The sequence below is a fragment of the Lepisosteus platostomus genome, unplaced genomic scaffold, assembly GCF_059453375.1.
Source record: "Lepisosteus platostomus isolate fLepPlt1 unplaced genomic scaffold, fLepPlt1.hap1 Scaffold_107_H1, whole genome shotgun sequence".
In the NCBI taxonomy this organism is placed as follows: domain Eukaryota; kingdom Metazoa; phylum Chordata; class Actinopteri; order Semionotiformes; family Lepisosteidae; genus Lepisosteus; species Lepisosteus platostomus.
This window is the reverse complement of record NW_028291488.1, coordinates 135,001-153,287: the sequence shown is the minus strand read 5'-3', so window position 1 is coordinate 153,287 and position 18,287 is coordinate 135,001. Positions and strand designations below refer to the sequence as shown.

The 18,287-nt window shown below is 45.9% G+C and overlaps 5 non-coding genes and 1 pseudogene across 5 annotated transcripts; 2 read left to right on the top strand and 4 right to left on the bottom strand.

Annotated features, from left to right (window-relative positions):
* On the bottom strand, positions 1 to 74 carry trnai-aau (transfer RNA isoleucine (anticodon AAU)). Its single transcript has one exon. It is a non-coding gene; the product is annotated as a tRNA-Ile (tRNA).
* Positions 75 to 904: 830 nt separating this feature from the next.
* On the bottom strand, positions 905 to 976 carry trnag-ucc (transfer RNA glycine (anticodon UCC)). The gene has a single exon. It is a non-coding gene; the product is annotated as a tRNA-Gly (tRNA).
* A 4,984-nt stretch (positions 977 to 5,960) lies between these two features.
* On the bottom strand, positions 5,961 to 6,042 carry trnas-gcu (transfer RNA serine (anticodon GCU)). Its single transcript has one exon. It is a non-coding gene; the product is annotated as a tRNA-Ser (tRNA).
* A 5,812-nt stretch (positions 6,043 to 11,854) lies between these two features.
* On the top strand, positions 11,855 to 11,926 carry trnag-ucc (transfer RNA glycine (anticodon UCC)). Its single transcript has one exon. It is a non-coding gene; the product is annotated as a tRNA-Gly (tRNA).
* Positions 11,927 to 12,760: 834 nt separating this feature from the next.
* On the bottom strand, positions 12,761 to 12,902 carry LOC148637758 (U4 spliceosomal RNA). Its single transcript, XR_015931253.1, has one exon. It is a non-coding gene; the product is annotated as a U4 spliceosomal RNA (small nuclear RNA).
* A 1,295-nt stretch (positions 12,903 to 14,197) lies between these two features.
* Positions 14,198 to 14,307, top strand: LOC148637757 (5S ribosomal RNA; annotated as a pseudogene).
* Positions 14,308 to 18,287: the final 3,980 nt, after the last annotated feature.

The following is an 18,287-nucleotide window of genomic DNA, read 5'->3' as shown; positions in this document are numbered from 1 at the left end:
TGGCCCGTACGGGGCTCGAACCCGCGACCTTGGCGTTATTAGCACCACGCTCTAACCAACTGAGCTAACCGGCCTCGTGACAGTGCCCCTCTCTGTGCTGCAAAAAATCGAACTCAGGGAATTTCTTTTGTCCTCCTTTGAATAGAAAGCCGTGTAATTCAGTGTACGGGCTTTCACATGCAGTTTCATGGTTTCACAGCATTATTCAGCTGATTTTAAATGTACCTAAAGGAGAAACATTATTGAAGACCATCAATTACCAAGAGCTTTTGTCAAAGGTTTTGGTGGTCATTTTTAATGACCACAGAGCACTATGACCTCGGTTTTACATCTCATCCAAAAGACAGCGCCCTTTTACAACACAGCTTCTCCATCACTATATTGGGAGATTGGGACCCGCACAGACCTCAGGGTGAGCGCCTCCCCGCTGGCCCCATTAACACCACTTCCAGCTGGAAGCTTTGTTTTTCCCTGTAGCTCACCCTCATCCAGGTACTGACCTGGCTCACACCTGCTTAGCTTCAGTGGGTTTTCAGTTGCGAGTTGCAAAAGTTGGGATGCAAGTGATGGAGCCGTTCGCTGCAAAAGCCACTGCATTGGCCAGGAATCGAAACCAAGCCTCCTGCGTGGCAGGCGAGAGTTCTAACAATGAACCACCAATGCTCAATGCCTGTACCTTCAAAAAAGACGCTTTTTTGGTGCTGTGTGCAAAAAGCGTCGACATCTACTTCCAGCTGCAAAATGCCATCCGCGGACGCTGTGAATTTATTTATTTAGACACCGCTCAGAATCCCCTGTAAGATTCTCCTTCAATTCCGTTTTGCAGTGCTTTAGCTCTTTCAAAAGGCTTCGCTTTGCTAGTCACAATCCAAGGCTTGTGACAGCATTTGAAAACACTTGCCACTGCGTTGGCCGGGAATCAAACCCGGGTCAACTGCTTGGAAGGTAGCTATGCTCACCACTATACCACCAACACATGCCCGGGGGAGCCCTCCAGGACACCACCAGAGAATGCTCACGATTTCAGAAGCTGTCTCCGGGACGTGCTGATTCCACACATCCTGAATAAATCATGTTATTGTTAGTTGCTGTAGCTAGACGTTCAAATGAGTTTCATGGCCAGATGGACTGTTTCCTCAAGTGGTATAGTATTGCAGTAAGACAGCACGATGCCTGCAAGACTATGTCACGCTAAACGCCACAGATTGTGTTTGTCCGTTCGTGTCAGTCGTCCTGCAGCCACGGGAAGTGGGACACAAACATGCTGCAATGCTTTCAAGACATTAGGATTTGTTTGTGCAACATCCGAGAAGAGTACTTGTGGCTTGAATGTGACTGAGCAAGGTGTTTAAAGACAGAGACTGAAAACTGTTAAAGGATGAGTCAAAGTAACGTCTAATCGGATTAGTTTCCTTAGAGCTGGTTCAGAGTTTGCTCAAGAGTTTACCTTTCACAGATGCGCAAAGAAGAATGTTGGGGGTGCACGCTTCAAGGCGCCTTACAGCTGTAGGGAGTGATTTCAGACGATTCGTGGCGTGTGCTCATTCCCATATACCGTACGCCCCGGGGTGCAGTGCTAGGATGACGTACAATACCGCTTGGGCACGTAACGGCGTTATATGCAAGTGCGGGACGTGAGGGTTTTGCGTTTGTTCGTTTTGTTTTGCTCTGCTTTGCTTTGTTTTGCTTTCCATCGCGTTGGTAAGAGCATAAATAAAAAGGCGATTCCTGTGTCGACCACTAATGTAAGAGCTATTTCACGTGCGCCGTGGTGCGGCTTTTCAAATGCTTAACAGGATGATTTTGCATGCACGCGTGCTTTCATGCAGTCGTGTGTGCAACCATGTCTGCTTACGTGCAAACGGGCGTGGTTTCATGTATGCAAAAAACTTTCCTGGGCTCTTCTGAAGCACATAAAATTATTTGGAGATATACATTTGTCTTATTTTCCTCTTAGGCTCTAGAATTGATAACTTTTTTTTCATTTTTGGCATTTTTCATCATTTTCCAGAAAGTGGTTGCAAGCCCGATATCATGCGAAGAAACTTCAGGATTCGGGGATCAGTCAATGGATTTTCTTCAAAGTTGGATTTTTGCACTCTGTGGACCAAGAGATGTTGTTCTATAATGTTTTTTTTTTTTTCAAATTTAAAAATATCATTTTTTCATGGAGCTTTGAATGTGATGGATTCACCCTCCTTTAGCTAGGACAGAGCTCCAGGAGCCTGGGTAGGATTCTAGCTTTCTCCCCTTGCAGGCACCTGGCACAGAAGACAATATTTTTTTCCTTAAAATCTTTTTTTTTGTGTTCCTTGTTGTTCCAAACTTAATTTTAATCACTTTTAATTAGAGATTTTATTAAAAATAGTGCAATAAATGACTAATTTCACAAAAATTAATGTAATATAAAACGGATGTTTTCAACTTTATTGTAGTGTTTTAGAAACTAATATGTCTTCAAAAATGGTTGTTTTTCACTCCTATGAATGAAAACTGTTGTTACAGTGCCTTGCGAAAGTATTCGGCCCCCTTGAACTTTTCAACCTTTTGCCACTTTTCAGGCTTCAAACATAAAGATATAATTTTTTTATTTTATGTGAAGAATCACCAACAAGTGGGACACAATTGTGAAGTGGAACGAAATCTATTGGATTTTTGAAACTTTTTTAACTAATACAAAAATGAAAAGTGGGGCGTGCAAAATTATTCGGCCCCCTTGCGTTAATACTTTGTAGAGCCACCTTTTGCTGCGATTACAGCTGCAAGTCGCTTGGGGTATGTCTCTATCAGTTTTGCACATCGAGAGACTGAAATTCTTGCCCATTCTTCCTTGCAAAACAGCTCGAGCTCAGTGAGGTTGGATGGAGAGCGTTTGTGAACAGCAGTTTTCAGCTCTTTCCACAGATTCTCGATTGGATTCAGGTCTGGACTTTGACTTGGCCATTCAAACACCTGGATACGTTTATTTGTGAACCATTCCTTTGTAGATTTTGCTGTATGTTTGGGATCATTGTCTTGTTGGAAGATAAATCTCCATCCCAGTTTCAGGTCTTTTGCAGACTCCAACAGGTTTTCATCCAGAATGGTCCTGTATTTGGCTGCATCCATCTTCCCCTCAATTTTAACCATCTTCCCTGTCCCTGCTGAAGAAAAGCAGGCCCAAACCATGATGCTGCCACCACCATGTTTGACAGTGGGGATGGTGTGTTGAGGGTGATGAGCTGTGTTGCTTTTACGCCAAACATATCGTTTTGCATTGTGGGCAAAAAGTTCGATTTTGGTTTCATCTGACCAGAGCACCTTCTTCCACATGTTTGGGGTGTCTCCCAGGTGGCTTGTGGCAAACTTTAGACGAGACTTTTTATGGATATCTTTGAGAAATGGCTTTCTTCTTGCCACTCTTCCATAAAGGCCAGATTTGTGCAGTGTAAGACTGATTGTTGTCCTATGGACAGACTCTCCCACCTCAGCTGTAGTTCTCTGCAGTTCATCCAGAGTGATCATGGGCCTCTTGGCTGCATCTCTGATCAGTCTTCTCCTTGTCTGAGCTGAAAGTTTAGAGGGACGGCCAGGTCTTGGTAGATTTGCAGTGGTCTGATACTCCTTCCATTTCAAGATGATCGCTTGCACAGTGCTCCTTGGGATGTTTGAAGCTTGGGAAATCTTTTTGTATCCAAATCCGGCTTTAAACTTCTCCACAACAGTATTACAGACCTGCCTGGTGTGTTCCTTGGTCTTCATGATGCTCTCTGCGCTTTCAACAGAACCTTGAGACTATCACAGAGCAGGTGCATTTATACAGAGACTTGATTACACACAGGTGGATTCTATTTATCACCATCAGTCATTTAGGACAACTTTGGATCATTCAGAGATCCTCGCTGAACTTCTGGAGTGAGTTTGCTGCACTGAAAGTAAAGGGGCCGAATAATTTTGCACGCCCCACTTTTCATTTTTTTATTAGTTAAAAAAGTTTCAAATATCCAATAGATTTCGTTCCACTTCACAATTGTGTCCCACTTGTTGGTGATTCTTCACATAAAATAAAAAATTTATATCTTTATGTTTGAAGCCTGAAATGTGGCAAAAGGTTGAAAAGTTCAAGGGGGCCGAATACTTTCGCAAGGCACTGTATATGATGTTTTTTTTTTCAAATTTTAAATGATCATTTTTTCATGGAGCTTTGAAGGGGATGGATTCACCCTCCTTTAGCCAGGACAGAGCTCCAGGAGCCTGGGTAGGATTCTAGCTTTCTCCCCTTGCAGGCACCTGGCACAGAAGACATCATTTTTTTCCTTAAAATCTTTTTTTTTTGTGTTCCTTGTTGCTCCAAACTTAATTCTATTCACTTTTAATTAGAGATTATATTAAAAATAGTGCAATAAATGACTAATTTCACTAAAAATACTAAAAGTAATATAAAACGGATGTTTTTAACTTTATTGTAGTGTTTTAGAAACTAATATGTCTTCAAAAATGGTTATTTTTCACTCCTAGGAATGAAAGCTGTTGTTATATGATGTTTATTTTCAAATTTTGAAAAAGCAAAGGATTCTAGCTTTCTCCCCTTGCAGGCATCGGACACAGAGAACCTCATGGTTTTCCTAAAAATCATTTTTTATGTTCCCTGGTGTTCCAAACTTAGTTTTAATCAATTTTAATTTGTTATGTTACAAACAGGGTAATAAAGTCTTAATTGGACTATAACTAATGTCATATTGTCTGCTACAAAACTGATATTTTCAGCTCTATTGTAGAGATTCTAGAATCAACTAATAAAGAATTGCAATAAAAAAAGGGCATAAGAAGACATTACCAACAACGACCACATGATGGAGATATTGTCTAGACATTACCAACAACGACCACAAGATGGAGATATTGTCTAGACATTACCAACAACGACCACAAGATGGAGATATTTTCCAAAGAGGCAAGAGGGGCAAAGCTGCGATAAGGTAAAATCATTTTTTGAAAGAGATTGTTAGAATGCACATCCGTATCCCAAACAGAATCTCTAGTAAAATATGATCGTTTGTGAAACAGGCAAATGAGTGTCAGCTACAATATGATTGCTACATATCTGCATTTGTTGGTATTTAAGGAGTAAGAGTGCAGGTTTAAACCTGCGATCCAGTGTGTTGAAGAATTTCACAACACTACCTCTAGCACATATGGAAATAAATCCTCATAATGATTATTGCCCTGGGCATGTACCAAAAAATCAGTGAGCATATATATATATCACTGGGTTGAAGCTAGAAACACAGAATAACTGCAAACACATCCTAAATACAGTGTTCCAGCACCTTTGACCTCATCCAGAACGTATCATTTCTTGAAAGGGATTGCTGTCCGAATGCACATCTGAATCCCAAACTGAATCTCTAGTAAAATACGATCATTTGTGAAACAGGCAAATGACTGTCTCAGGGGCCCATTTCTCATTGTCAGACACATGTATGCAATGCTTTCACTGTGCATTGAGCAATAGGGATCAAAAACACCGCAGGTAAGGTTAGAAGTCATGTTCTATGATCATTTCTTTCAGCATTAGGGACTAAATATACTAAACGTATGATGCTAAAATGTTATTTTTACATATATTAATGTAATAAATGATTGCTTATGCTTTATAAACAAATCTAATTATAATAAAAGCTTAAGTTTTGTATTTATCTTGTACCATAGAACATGATTTTCTTTGTATTTCAAGCCCACAAAGTGTCCAAATGATGCACCTTTGACCTCATCCAGAACGTATCATTTCTTGAAAGGGATTGCTGTCCGAATGCACATCTGAATCCCAAACAGAATCTCTAGTAAAATACGATCATTTGTGAAACAGGCAAATGACTGTCTCAGGGGCCCATTTCTCATTGTCAGACACATGTATGCAATGCTTTCACTGTGCATTGAGCAATAGGGATCAAAAACAGAATGGAAACAGACATGGAAACCAACGAGGATGGGATTTGAACCCATGCGTGCAAAGCACAATGGATTAGCAATCCATCGCCTTAACCACTCGGCCACCTCGTTAACAAAACTGGGCTGTCCCAACTGGGTTGGCGCGCTCCAGATGATCTTTTTCTTTTTTTTCCCTCGTACTCGAGGGTCATTTTCCTGTTCCACATGCGATTTCAACATTTTCCTTGGGAGATGTCAAGCCAGCAAGCCACTGCTGTGGTTCAGTGGCCAGCGTGGAGTTCAGTGGCCCTGTTGTACACAGAAAGCACATTGAGCTCCTTGGACATGAAAAGTTCCAGATAAAAGCCATTTGTCATCCTTTCTCTTGGTGTCGATGTTGCTATTGTATGTAAAGGTGGCAACTTGCTCAGCGAGCAGGCGGAGCACACACCGAATGCAGATGTGTCTGAGTGGTGTGTCCAAGTGGCTGCAAAAGGACAGCACTCACGGGGCGCTGTGGCTTAGTTGGTTAAAGCGCCTGTCTAGTAAACAGAAGGCCCTAGGTCTGAATCCCAGTGGATAACCGCCTACGGCTAGACTTAATTAAATGCAAGTATTCATTTCCTGTCTTTAACACGACTTGTTTTTCTTAAAATGGATGCAACTTGCAAAACATGAAATACAAACCTTGCTAATCAGCGCTAGCAGCTGGCAAAAAAAAAGAAGTCAGCAATGTTTTTTTTCTTTAACCTTAACCCTGCTAATGGAGAAGAGTTAAACGACCGAGTCTATGCAGCTTAAACGGTGCGCAAGTCGGGTTCTTAGCTGAAAGGGTGGTAAATCACGCTCACCCCAGTCCTTAATCTTTTAAAGAGGATACAAAATTGAACCTAGTCGCCACATCACATACATCCTGTTCAATGATAAAAAGGTAACATCTATCCTCGCTCCAGAGTAAATCTCACGTTGAGGGCATATTTTTTTTCACTTTACCGTGAATCGGGCTCGGCTGCACAGAGGAGAGAGCAGAGCAATGAGGTCACGGGGACAGGGGAGTCACACGCTGGCTGTTTGAACACGCGGAAGATCACTGAGGGATCCACAGTATATGGACCCTCCGTGCGCAATCAGTCCGCACTCCGGACTCTGAATCCTGCCATCCGAGTTAAGATCTCGGCAGAACCTGAAGCGCAGTTCCTTCTTAAAACGTAATCTGGTGAGCATTTCTAGAATCGTACTTGTATAGATGCAGCCTTTAATGTGTTGCTAGGTTAAAATTGATGACTTCTTGTATTTCAGTAGGCAACTGCCCTCTTGATTTTGGATTTAATTTCTTTATTACAGTGGCGCTTTTATGAAGCCAAGGGACCAGGGAGCTGCCCCAGTACTGGGATGGCCAGTTCGAAATCATAGAAACTATTGTCAATTCCAGTCCCATGTCAGTGCGAGCAGGGATTTTGACATCTTGTTTTGCTATGTTCTGCACCAACAGGCAGGTGGCTCGGCCATTCCGTTCCAGTCTGGGGGTACAACAGACTGCTAGGTTCAGTCTGATAAACTGAGCTGATGGTTGGAAGAAAACCATCTCAGCGTCCATTCTCTGTCCCTTCTTTAGGACAAGGCGTACCGGAAACCCTGCTGTTGACGCAGGAACGATCAGGTCCGATTCGTTTACTACCTGGCAGGCCTGAGGAATCGTCTGACCTGACCGAATGTTCTCGGGGTCACCGCTTAGAGAGTGGGCATCTGGGTCCACCCGTTTCCACAGCACACTGTTTACTGTGTCCAGCTGGGCGCCCAGTCGAACCAATAGGTCTGCACCAATGCAGACCGAATGGGTCAGCTGAGGTGCTACCTGGAAGTAGTGAGCAAACTTCCTTTTTCCGATGGAGATGGAAGCTACACAGCTTCCTTTGCTCCAAATGGACCTATGAGGTGGGGGTGCCCACCACAGAACCTGTGACTGCGTCACCAGGGTCACCTGACAGCTTCGCGACAGGTCCTCGAACAGACCTTCACTGATTATGGACTTCTCAGAGCTGAGGCTAAGAATTACATCATCAACCTGCACTTCTGCCACCTGGACCCCCTCCCACCACCATGGGGTGGTAGTCCTGGACCCCCTGAGGTACCAGGGTGCACAGAAAGGACTCCCATTCATTACCGGACAGGGAGATCCACTCTTCTTCAGGGATGAAAAGGGGGTGTGCTTTACCTGGCGGGTCAAGCAGCTGCTCGGAGCACTGCTCCTGTAGTTGGGAGACCGTGGGAGTGCTGGCCTGGGCAGGACTTCCCTGTAGTTTTGGAAAGCAAGAAGAGACATTTATTCTCGTCCAGAGGAACCAGGAGGAACCTCCAACTCAGCTATAGTGTTCAGTGGGCACTGTGTGATCACAGCATAACCACTGAATCCCCCTTTTTGCTGTGCAACAGGCTTAGGGTTTTTGACCTGAGCCCACAATTTTCCACGCTGGCAGTACACCAGAGGCTCCAGCCTGTCAAGCAGGTCTTGGCCAATGAGTAGTGGCTCTGTTTTTAACCTAGAGATGTAAACAGGATGCACCACGTTCATTGGCCCGAACCTAAGTGCCACCCACACTCGGTGTGTGATCCTGGCATGATCCTGGGTATAGCTGGAAATATCTATCTTACACGGTTCTACCTTAAGTCTGATGCCTTTTCCTTTCGCTACTCGTTTGAGCTCGCTGAGTAGATCGGCTGACATCAAACTAATTTCAGCCCCAGTGTCAATCAGTGCTTCTCTATCTAAGACGTTTTCAAGAGAAACCTTGATATAAATACGCCTTGCTTTGCCTTTCTGGCTGAGATTCCCTAAGAATTGTTGGAAGCCTGCCTTTTCTTTGACTTCAGGGGCGGGGTCAGCGCCCAACTCAGAGTCACAGCCTTCTTCCAGGCAGGAACCCTCCCACCCAATCAGATAGACTGAGGGAGGGGCTTGGGACGGATCCCCGCCTCCTCCAGTGAGAAGGGGCGTGGTCCCCCTAAGCTCATTCACACTTCCGGCATTCGGTGCGGAAGGTTTACCCTGTCCTGATCTCTCAGGCAGGGCTTGTTCAAGCCTGGCCAGGCGGGCTGCAGTCGACTCCCTTCGTCCAGTCTTATGATAGGCTCTGCCTGAGCCCTTGCCTTCCCCGTAGCGCTCACGGCGGCTCTGACGCTTAGGGCGGTCCTGCCAGCCTATTTTGCGCCGGGGCTTAGCGAGCTCAGGAACCTCAGCTGCCTCGAGCTGAGGCGAGTCGTCAACCCTGCTGGCTTTAGTGGCGAACACAGCCGTTTTAGCAGGTTTTCGCTCTGAGGAAGCAGAGACTTCAGCTCCCCAGGCTTTTTGAGCCAACCTTCTAATGTCAGCCATTTTCATCGCTTTTGCATCAGTGTGCATCACAATCATTTTCCTGACTGAGGGATGCAGATTAGCAATGAATAAACCTTTGAAATTCACGTTCTCTTCGCAACCCTCTTCATTCCGCCCTGCAAAATAAGTACGCCTAAGCCTCTGATAATAATCGTGAGGGGCTTCAGCTTTTTCGTGCTTAATATGGTGCGCTGTGGCCACGGCAGCTATGGGATCGATAAAAGCCGAAAATTCTCCGATCATTGCCTGACACAGCTCCTCAAAGCTATTACAGACCTCCGGTCCTTGTCTAGACATCCACTCGTGGACCGCTCGGCTGGTAGTTTTCCTTACTTACATAGCCTTTTCCTGTTCGGACGCTTCGGGCATAAACTGCAAAGTATATCTCAGCTCATCGATGTAGGTCTCCACATTCTTCCCTGACACTGACGGGTCAAACCTTTCTACATCTTTGGCTAACTGCCTCAGGGAGTGGAGGTTAATTTTTACGGTTTCTCCGCGGGCAGGGAGACGGCCGTGATCAGGAGCAGGGGGTCTATGCCTGAATTGACTCGCCCTTGCGTTTCGCGCAGGACTCGGCGATCTCCCCCCATGCCGATCCGACCACAGACCCTGGCCGGGAGAAACCTCCTCCCGGCGCGCTGGGTGAGCGCTCCGGGCTGCTAGGTGGGCTGGCATGCAAGTGGGATCTAGTCTATTTTGCTTCCAGTACGGCAGCATCTGACTCCTTTTGCCTTTCCTGGCTGAGCTCATTTAAACTCTCAATTTCTTTTTCTTTTTCTTTCAAGCTCGCTTCCAGGTCTCTCCTAGCTACCTCAGCCGCAGTTTCTCTAGCAGACAAGTCATCTAATTTACCTAAAACTTCCCTGAGTCAGTCTTCACTTTCCTCATTTTTCACTCTCTTTTCTCTGATTATATCCAACAACTCAACTCGCTCCGCCTTATATCTTTCTAGCGTTCCCTGAAGCTTTTGAAACTTTGTCAGCTCGGACAAAGACAGTTCCAGCTGTTTAGCTAGATTTAAGGTGAAACAGAAAAAGAAATTGAGGACCAGAACTGCGTTCACAAACCCTCCTATGTTAAGCTGGTTCGCTACCTTAGCTACTAAATCTACTTGCAGCTTCTCAATATCATCAAAGTTCAACTTTTCGATACCACTCCAGTAACCAGGATTGTCGTCGCTAGAAATAGTACTTATAAGCGACTCCACTTCAGACATTTTAGCAGCCATTGTCATTACGTCAGAGAAACTTTAAGAGTATTACTTTTTTTTTTCTTTTTCCAAAATACAGTATGGAATCTAGACACCCGAGCAGATGGATTTCCAATCAGCACACGTTACACTAAACGCTAGAAAACAGGGGGATTTCTTTACGCAGTTATCAGCACACCCGGTATTCGCTTATAGAAGCCGCGGTGCTGTGCTGAACTTGAACTCACAGCAACATCAGTTATTCTGTGCGACTGATTCTCATTTCATTCTAAACTCGCCCACCCAGGGACGCCATTAAATGTAATGGTTTGATGGGTTTACTGAGACAATTATTAATTGTAGCAGTAATCACGAGGTTGTTCGTTGGGGCTTTTAGAAAATCAATCGTCAGAACAACTAACAACGCACACACAGGGGTTCAATACACTAGATACATTTATTAATATAAATTGTGCACCAAACATATACTAGTCTGCCTGGATACGAGTGGCAGACCTTACTGTGAGGGTTATCAATATACAAGGTATATAATCCCGAAGAGATGCAAACACAAAGAGATACACAACAGAGAATATATGTCAATATATATCGTTCGGTTACCAAATCGCTAATCAGTGTTATTACCCACTGTTACTCTAAACTCGGAAGTAAATACATTACTCATGAATTAAATTGATAACAACTTGTGTTGAGGTACAATTGAATTCTCGAGACGCAATGTAGAACATGGGGTTTACTTATCCACTGTGTATGGATTTGGAATTTCCCGGCACGAACATCAAACCAGCTGACAGGCTCTGTTGCAGCCTCTGTTCCAGCGGTTGTCCAATGGGCGTTGTCCCGGCATCCTCTGGCTACCGGCCAACCAGTCAAGGTGCAGCTCGGAGTAGGACGGGCGGAGGAATCTGACTGCGGCGCGCAGGGCAGTCGTTGCTCTGAGGGGATCTACCAGCAGTCCGGCTGGCTGGTAGAAAGTCTCTATGCACAGAGTGTGACCGCGAGTCCTCACCAGTCACTCTTGTGCCTGGGAAGAAGCTGGTTCGTTCCCGGTCCAGCACTGCTTCTGAATAAGCTATTCAGGTTGTCGACGAGGGACCAGCCGTAGGGTCCAACTGTCCAACACAAACACAATCTGTAGCGTTTAGCGTGACATAGTCTTGCAGGCATCGTGCTGTCTCACTGCAATAATACCGCTGGAGGAAACAGTCCATCTGGCCATGAAACTAATTTGAACGTCTAGCTACAGCAACTAACAATATCATGATTTATTCAGGATTTGTGGAATCAACACGTCCCGGAGACAGCTTCCGAAATTGTGAGCATTCTCTGGTGGTGTCCTGCAGGGCTTTTGCGGGTGTGCGTTGGTGGTATAGTGGTGAGCATAGCTGCCTTCCAAGCAGTTGACCCGGGTTCGATTCCCGGCCAACGCAGTGGCGATTGGTTTTAAATGCTGTCATGAGCCTTGGATTGTGACTAGCAAAGCGAAGCCATTTTGAAAGAGCTAAAGCACTGCAAAACGGAATTGAAGGAGAATCTTACAGGGGATTCTGAGCGGTGTCTGCATACACGCAGTCCGATACGGGTGCTGAAAGCTTGAGCTACTCTCAATGTCATGCTGCCTTTCCCCGGAGTAAATCTGTTACATTGAAAGAATGCTTCTGGTAGGTTCAAAAAGGGACCCTTGTTAATTGGAGAAATCAATGATTTCGAATGAATTCTGTATGCGTTAAAAGACAGCTATACACAGAAAACATGCAGGACACTGCTCATGATGTCTCAGTGCGTTTTTCCAAGCCATCTGACAAAGCCCGCCCACTGAAAACTGCAGCACATCGTGTAAAGACGTTCAACTTTGTAACTACTGCACGCACAGGAAGCAGAATAAATTCCTCTTTTCAAACTGTCAAAGGTTTGCTTTGCGAACGCTGCAGGACATCGCACAATCTCTTTTGAATGGGGACAAACCATTTCTTATGGGGCGCAGTAAGTACAGACGTTTAAAAAGCTCCACTCATGCCGACGATGCAGCATGAAGAAGCGCAACCTAACGTTTGACAGACAAAAGCCAGGCGCCGCTACAAGCAATATGAAATCAAACTGACAGCACACGGCGTTTCGCGCTGACTCAAAAGTGATCTCGACAGACGCTGTTCTCTGCATAACGCTGAAAGAGCTAAAGAGCGTTTCTGTTGAGACGTAACAAGCTCGTTTCTTTCTATCATGATGTCACCATGACCAAATCTGTCTTTAAACACCTTGCTCAGTCTCTGACGAGACTGTCAAAAATTGCTTTCGCCGATTGTATTGCAAACCGGCGGAAGCGGGGTATTGGGAAAAGTTTTCAACTAGCAATAATCGCGCCTCGGCTAAACCTCACAGGCTACGATACTGCCACTGCGCAAAGCTGACGGTTGCCAGGCAACCGCGGGGATCCTATGGAAATCGTTATCGATCGTCTAATGGCATGTCGTTGCGGTAACCCTTCATATTTGACGTCTTCTTCTTCTTCTAGCTTGAGGTTTTGAAGAATTTCATGACAGACAAGGGCTCCGTTGGGAACAAAAGGCGTTGTGAGAAAACCGTTGCTTATTTTCAGCAGCAGAAATACAACCCTTTAAATACAAGATGACAGAACAATGACGAAGGGCATGCCGGGAGGAACTCATGCACTACAGAGGAAAGGGGGCGGGCACGTACAGTTCACATTCAAGCCACAAGTACTCTTCTCGGATGTTACACAAACAAATCCTAACGTCTTGAAAGCATTGCAGCATGTTTGTGTCCCACTTCCCGTGGCTGCAGGACGACTGACACGAACGGACAAACACAATCTGTGGCGTTTAGCGTGACATAGTCTTGCAGGCATCGTGCTGTCTCACTGCAATACTATACCGCTGGAGGAAACAGTCCATCTGGCCATGAAACTCATTTGAACGTCTAGCTACAGCAACTAACAATATCATGATTTATTCAGGATGTGTGGAATCAGCACGTCCCGGAGACAGCTTCCGAAATCGTGAGCATTCTCTGGTGGTAGGGGCGTTCAAGATGGCGCTCAGGTGGGAGGTAAACTTTAGTGGTTGGGGAGTTTTTTTTTGAGTTTTTCATGACCTGAATGTTAATTTTTGCTTTTTTTGACTACAGAAAAATAAGGACTTAACACTAGTTGTTTAAACTTCAGTTATAATTGAAAGAAAAAAAAAACGATTTTTTTTTAGGTTTAAAAAGTCCGATATGAGTAACACTGGGAAAAGAAAAGAGAGTGCTGGGTCTTCGAAGGAGAACTGTAAGATACCTCAATCGTATATGTATAGCACTACAAAAAAATCGATGGCAACTAAAGGGAAAAGTGAAGCAGCTGCAGGGGCAGCAAGAGGGCGGAGGCGCCGCGCGCCCGGCCGACGTGTTGGACCGGTGCGCTTTACGTGCTGAAATAAACACGCGACAGCCCCGAAATGTTTCCAGAGTGCTGTGCACTGAAGACTTGCCTGGTGCTCCTCCGTGCAGATTGTTTGTCCTCCTCCAGTGCGGGACGAGCCAACACAAGGGAGCGCATTCGCCAACATCCAGGCACGCAATGCGATTTGGAAAGCAGCTCCTTTCCAAAGAGTTGCACACGAACGATCCTTCAGTCCCGCTCGGGGGGCACGGAGCCCCCGCCACACACAGCTTCAAGTAGCGAGTCAGGCGCCAGGGCTTTCGCTTACGGCCACACCACCCTGAACACACCTTGATCTCGGAAGCTAAGCAGGGTTGGGCCTGGTTAGTACTTGGATGGGAGACCGCCTGGGAATACCAGGTGCTGTAAGCTTTTGCTCTCCCGGCCAGCAGGGGTCGCCGTTGGTGCCGTAGGCTTTGGGAGGAAAACCTGCAGGATGGAAAGGTGATCTATAGCCTCATCTCTAGAGATGTTTTGTTGCTGTGGCATGTGTGTGACCCATATTCAAAAAAAAAACCCGTCTGTTAAACGAATATCGAAGCTGCCTCTAAATCTGCAAATGAAGATGAGTCGATAAACCACTCGTTTTTCGTATAACTAGACATATATTCATTTGTTACCGATTTCATTCATTGAGCACGGATACAATAGAGGTACAGCCATTCACTGTTTGACATGTCTGCACTGGTACAGAACTGAGCAATCAGAAAACGGGTGAAACTGTCTTTAGACTCAGCATACAGTACCGAGGCCCCCCATGACCAAATAAAGGCTAACCTCGATAATCAGCCTAAAGAACGCAGACTACAGCAAAACGACTGACTTTGAAAAGGGAATGAACGTCCGGAAGGAGTAGTGGAACTAGCTTGAGATGCTTCTCCGGACCCCTAACTAAAAGCCAGCGAGAACCAGCAGCGGCGTCCACTCCTGTCGAACCGGGATCCTTCCGCAGCCACGCAGCTCGTGGTGTCCTAACGCAGTCCCCCACTACCAGAAATTATGCAGTCGAGATTCCCACATTTGGGGAATTCGCAGGGGTCAGCACAGCCGGAGTGCAATGGCCGAGCCTCGCCCTGGGTGAACCGATTTCGATTTTTAAGAACTTTATTTTCTTTTCACAATAAAATACAGGACATCACAAATCAGAAAGCTTTACATTAATATACATACTTAAAACAGTATATATGATCACATCTCATTACATTTTGACACGGTAACAGTTACATAGTAACAATTTCTTTTTTCTGGTACAAATCACATTCTTTACTTAAACATGATAATGTTTTTCACAGTCTCTTGAGATATTGACCTATGCTCTCTATTTCCCACAGATTTTCTGCTTCCTCCCTCCCTTCTCTCCACAGATCTCTGAGGTAATAGTTCTCTCGGGTGATGAACAGGGCCAGGCTACCTGCTGCCTTGACTGGGACCTCGATGCCTTTGAACAGCCCCATGTTCCTCAGTCTCCACAGGGCGTCTTTCCCACTGTTCACCACGGCCCAGATCCTGTCAAACACGTCAGGAGGAAGTTTGACAGGAGAGATGCCGTATATGACGAAAGCAGCGGTCAGGGTAAATTGGGGCGAGAGAGCCTGCAACCAATCTTCAAACTGTGCCCAGAAGGCCTTAGCAAAAAAACAGGACCACAGGAGATGGGTCACAGTCTCCTCCTCACCGCAGCCCACCCTAACGCAGCGAGGGCTGGGGGTGAGGCCCCTACGGTACAAGAAAGTTCGTACCGGTAAGCACTGGTGGACGACACTCCAGGCTAAATCTCTGTGAATGTTGCACAGAAACTTAGAGGATGTGTGTTTCCACACCTTCCTTGTTTGGGCTGATGTTAAAATGCCCACAGGGGTCTGCCTATTATTCTGGGGTGCAACGAAATCTTCCAGTTTTTGGACGCTGACATCTCGGAGGGGAATATGGCCAATTGGGTGAGATCTTAGAATACTTTTAACTGTCCCATAAATTGCAGGGCATGTGTCAGAGAGTGGGACATCCAGCTTGGGTCTGACACCCCACACTCTGAACACCTCCCTACCTACCCAGAGCCTGGAAAAATAAGTCCAGGTACGCGCTGCAGGTGCTGTTGCAAAGCCTCTCAGCACAGAGGCCAGGAAAATGCACAGCAGCTTCGTAGCAATATCTGGGACAGACTTCCCCCCTGAGGGTAGCGGCCTGTACATTATTTCCCTTCTGAGTCTTTCCTGCTTTCCACCCCATAGAAATTGAAACATCAATCTCCTCAGCACCGCCGCAACACGGTGTGGGATTGGGAAGGTAGAAGCCAGAAAAATCAAGACAGGCAAGAGCTCGGCTTTGATGACCAGCAGCTTCCCTGTCATGGTGAGGTCTCGGTCCTTCCATTGTATCAGTTTTTTGTTTAAGATTGGCAATTTGTTCTGCCAATTTACTGTTCCCATCTCTTCTCCAAAATACACCCCCAGGACCTTAATTCTCTTCTCTTGCAGCCTGAGATCATGTCCTTCTTTTGGCTCCCTCCAGTTCTGATAAAAAATCTCACTCTTAGATTTGTTAATTTTTGCAGAGGAAGCCAAGGAGAAACGATCACAGCACTGCAGAGCTCTGCTAATTGAGGCATTGTCAGAGAGGAGCAGGGTGACGTCATCCATGTATAGAGATGTCTTTACCTCTCCTCCCCCACTTCCAGGCACTGGTATCCCATTAATGGCCTGATCCTGGCGCAAGGCACAGGCTAAGGGCTCCATAGCCAAAACGAATAACAAGGGGGATAATGGGCAGCCCTGCCTCACCCCTGAACAGACTTCAAAGGGGCGTGATCTATTGCCATTAACCATTACTCTGCTGTTGCTACCTGTGTACAGCAGGTTAATCCACTTTCTCATGATGGGGCCAAACTTCATGTGCTCAAGTACCGATGTTAAGTACTGCCGGTTTAGGCGGTCAAAGGCCTTTTCTAGGTCTACACCTAAAATGCACAGAGGGAGGGAGCGATCCTCTGAGTACAGACAGACATCCCTCAACAAGGCCAGGTTGTCGCTCATCAGGCGTCCTGCTATCCCACAAGTCTGTTCTTTCCCTACCAGTGAGGCCACTACATTTTGTAGGCGCAGGAAAAGGGCTTTGGACAGGATCTTAGTGTCCACGCCTAACAGGCTGAGGGGTCTCCAGTTCTTTATGTCATTCTTTGCTCCTTTCTTAAACAAGAGAGAGATAGTGCCTTCTCTTAAGGAGTCAGGCAGCAATTCTGTCTTATAGCTTTCCTCGAATAGGAGCAGTAGCGGATCCTGAAGCAGATCCCAAAAGGTGCAATAAAATTCTTTAGGGAGCCCGTCAGCACCCGGAGTTTTCCCCTTCTGTAAGCTCTCCATAGCCTGTCTCAGCTCTTCTACTGTCAAATCCCTCTCAAGTACTTCCCTATCTTCTTCACTCAAAACGTTTTCTAGCTTTGAGGTAAAAAAATGAATTTCTTCATCCTTTACCTCTGTAGAGCTGTACAGTCTTGAGTAGAAGGCCTCGGTGCAGGAGAGGATAGCACTCGGCTCTGTTCTCTCTTGTCCCTCCTCATCAACTACACTTTCCATGACAGACTTGGAGCCTACCACTTTCCTGAAAAAGAGGCGAGTACACTTCTCATTTTCTTCCAAGAACTGCACTCTGCTTCTTAACAGCACTCCTCGACTACTTTCTTCGGCTATGCTCCGGATGTCCTTTTTTAAAAGGGTGATATCCTCGAGCACATCGAAGCCACTGTGCAGCATCGTGTAGAGACGCTGCAGCTGCCTCTGTTTCCTGGCTAGCACTCCTCTCCGTCTGGCAGCAGCCTTCCTTCCCTCAGCCATGAAAAAGACCTTTGTCCTCATCTTCACCTCCTCCCACCACTCTCCTACTGACCCGTACAGACACTGCAAGGACAGCCACTGTGATAGTTTCTCCTTGTAGCGGGATACTACCCCCTCGTTCTCTAGCAGCTTTGTGTTGAGTTTCCAGAGACCTGGGCCAAAGACAGTCCTGCCCTGGAGTTCCACTCTACACCCTAAAGCCTGATGATCTGAGAAGAAGACAGGCTGAAGAGTGACCCCAACAACTTTCACTCTCTCTGAGACAAAGCAAGAGTCAATTCTGGAGCTGCTATTCCTCCCTGACCATGTATATCCTGCTGTTGTGGGATATATACATCTATATGTGTCTGAGAGTTTAAAGTCTTGAACTAAGTTTTGCAGGGCCAGTGAGCTGGAATCCAATTTTATCGGAGAGTTAGACTGCCTGTCTGTGTGCTCTAAGATACAATTAAAATCCCCTCCCACTATCACGTCTGTGCTACTTAACAATAGGGGAGAGAGTGCCTTGAGTAGCTCCACCCTTCC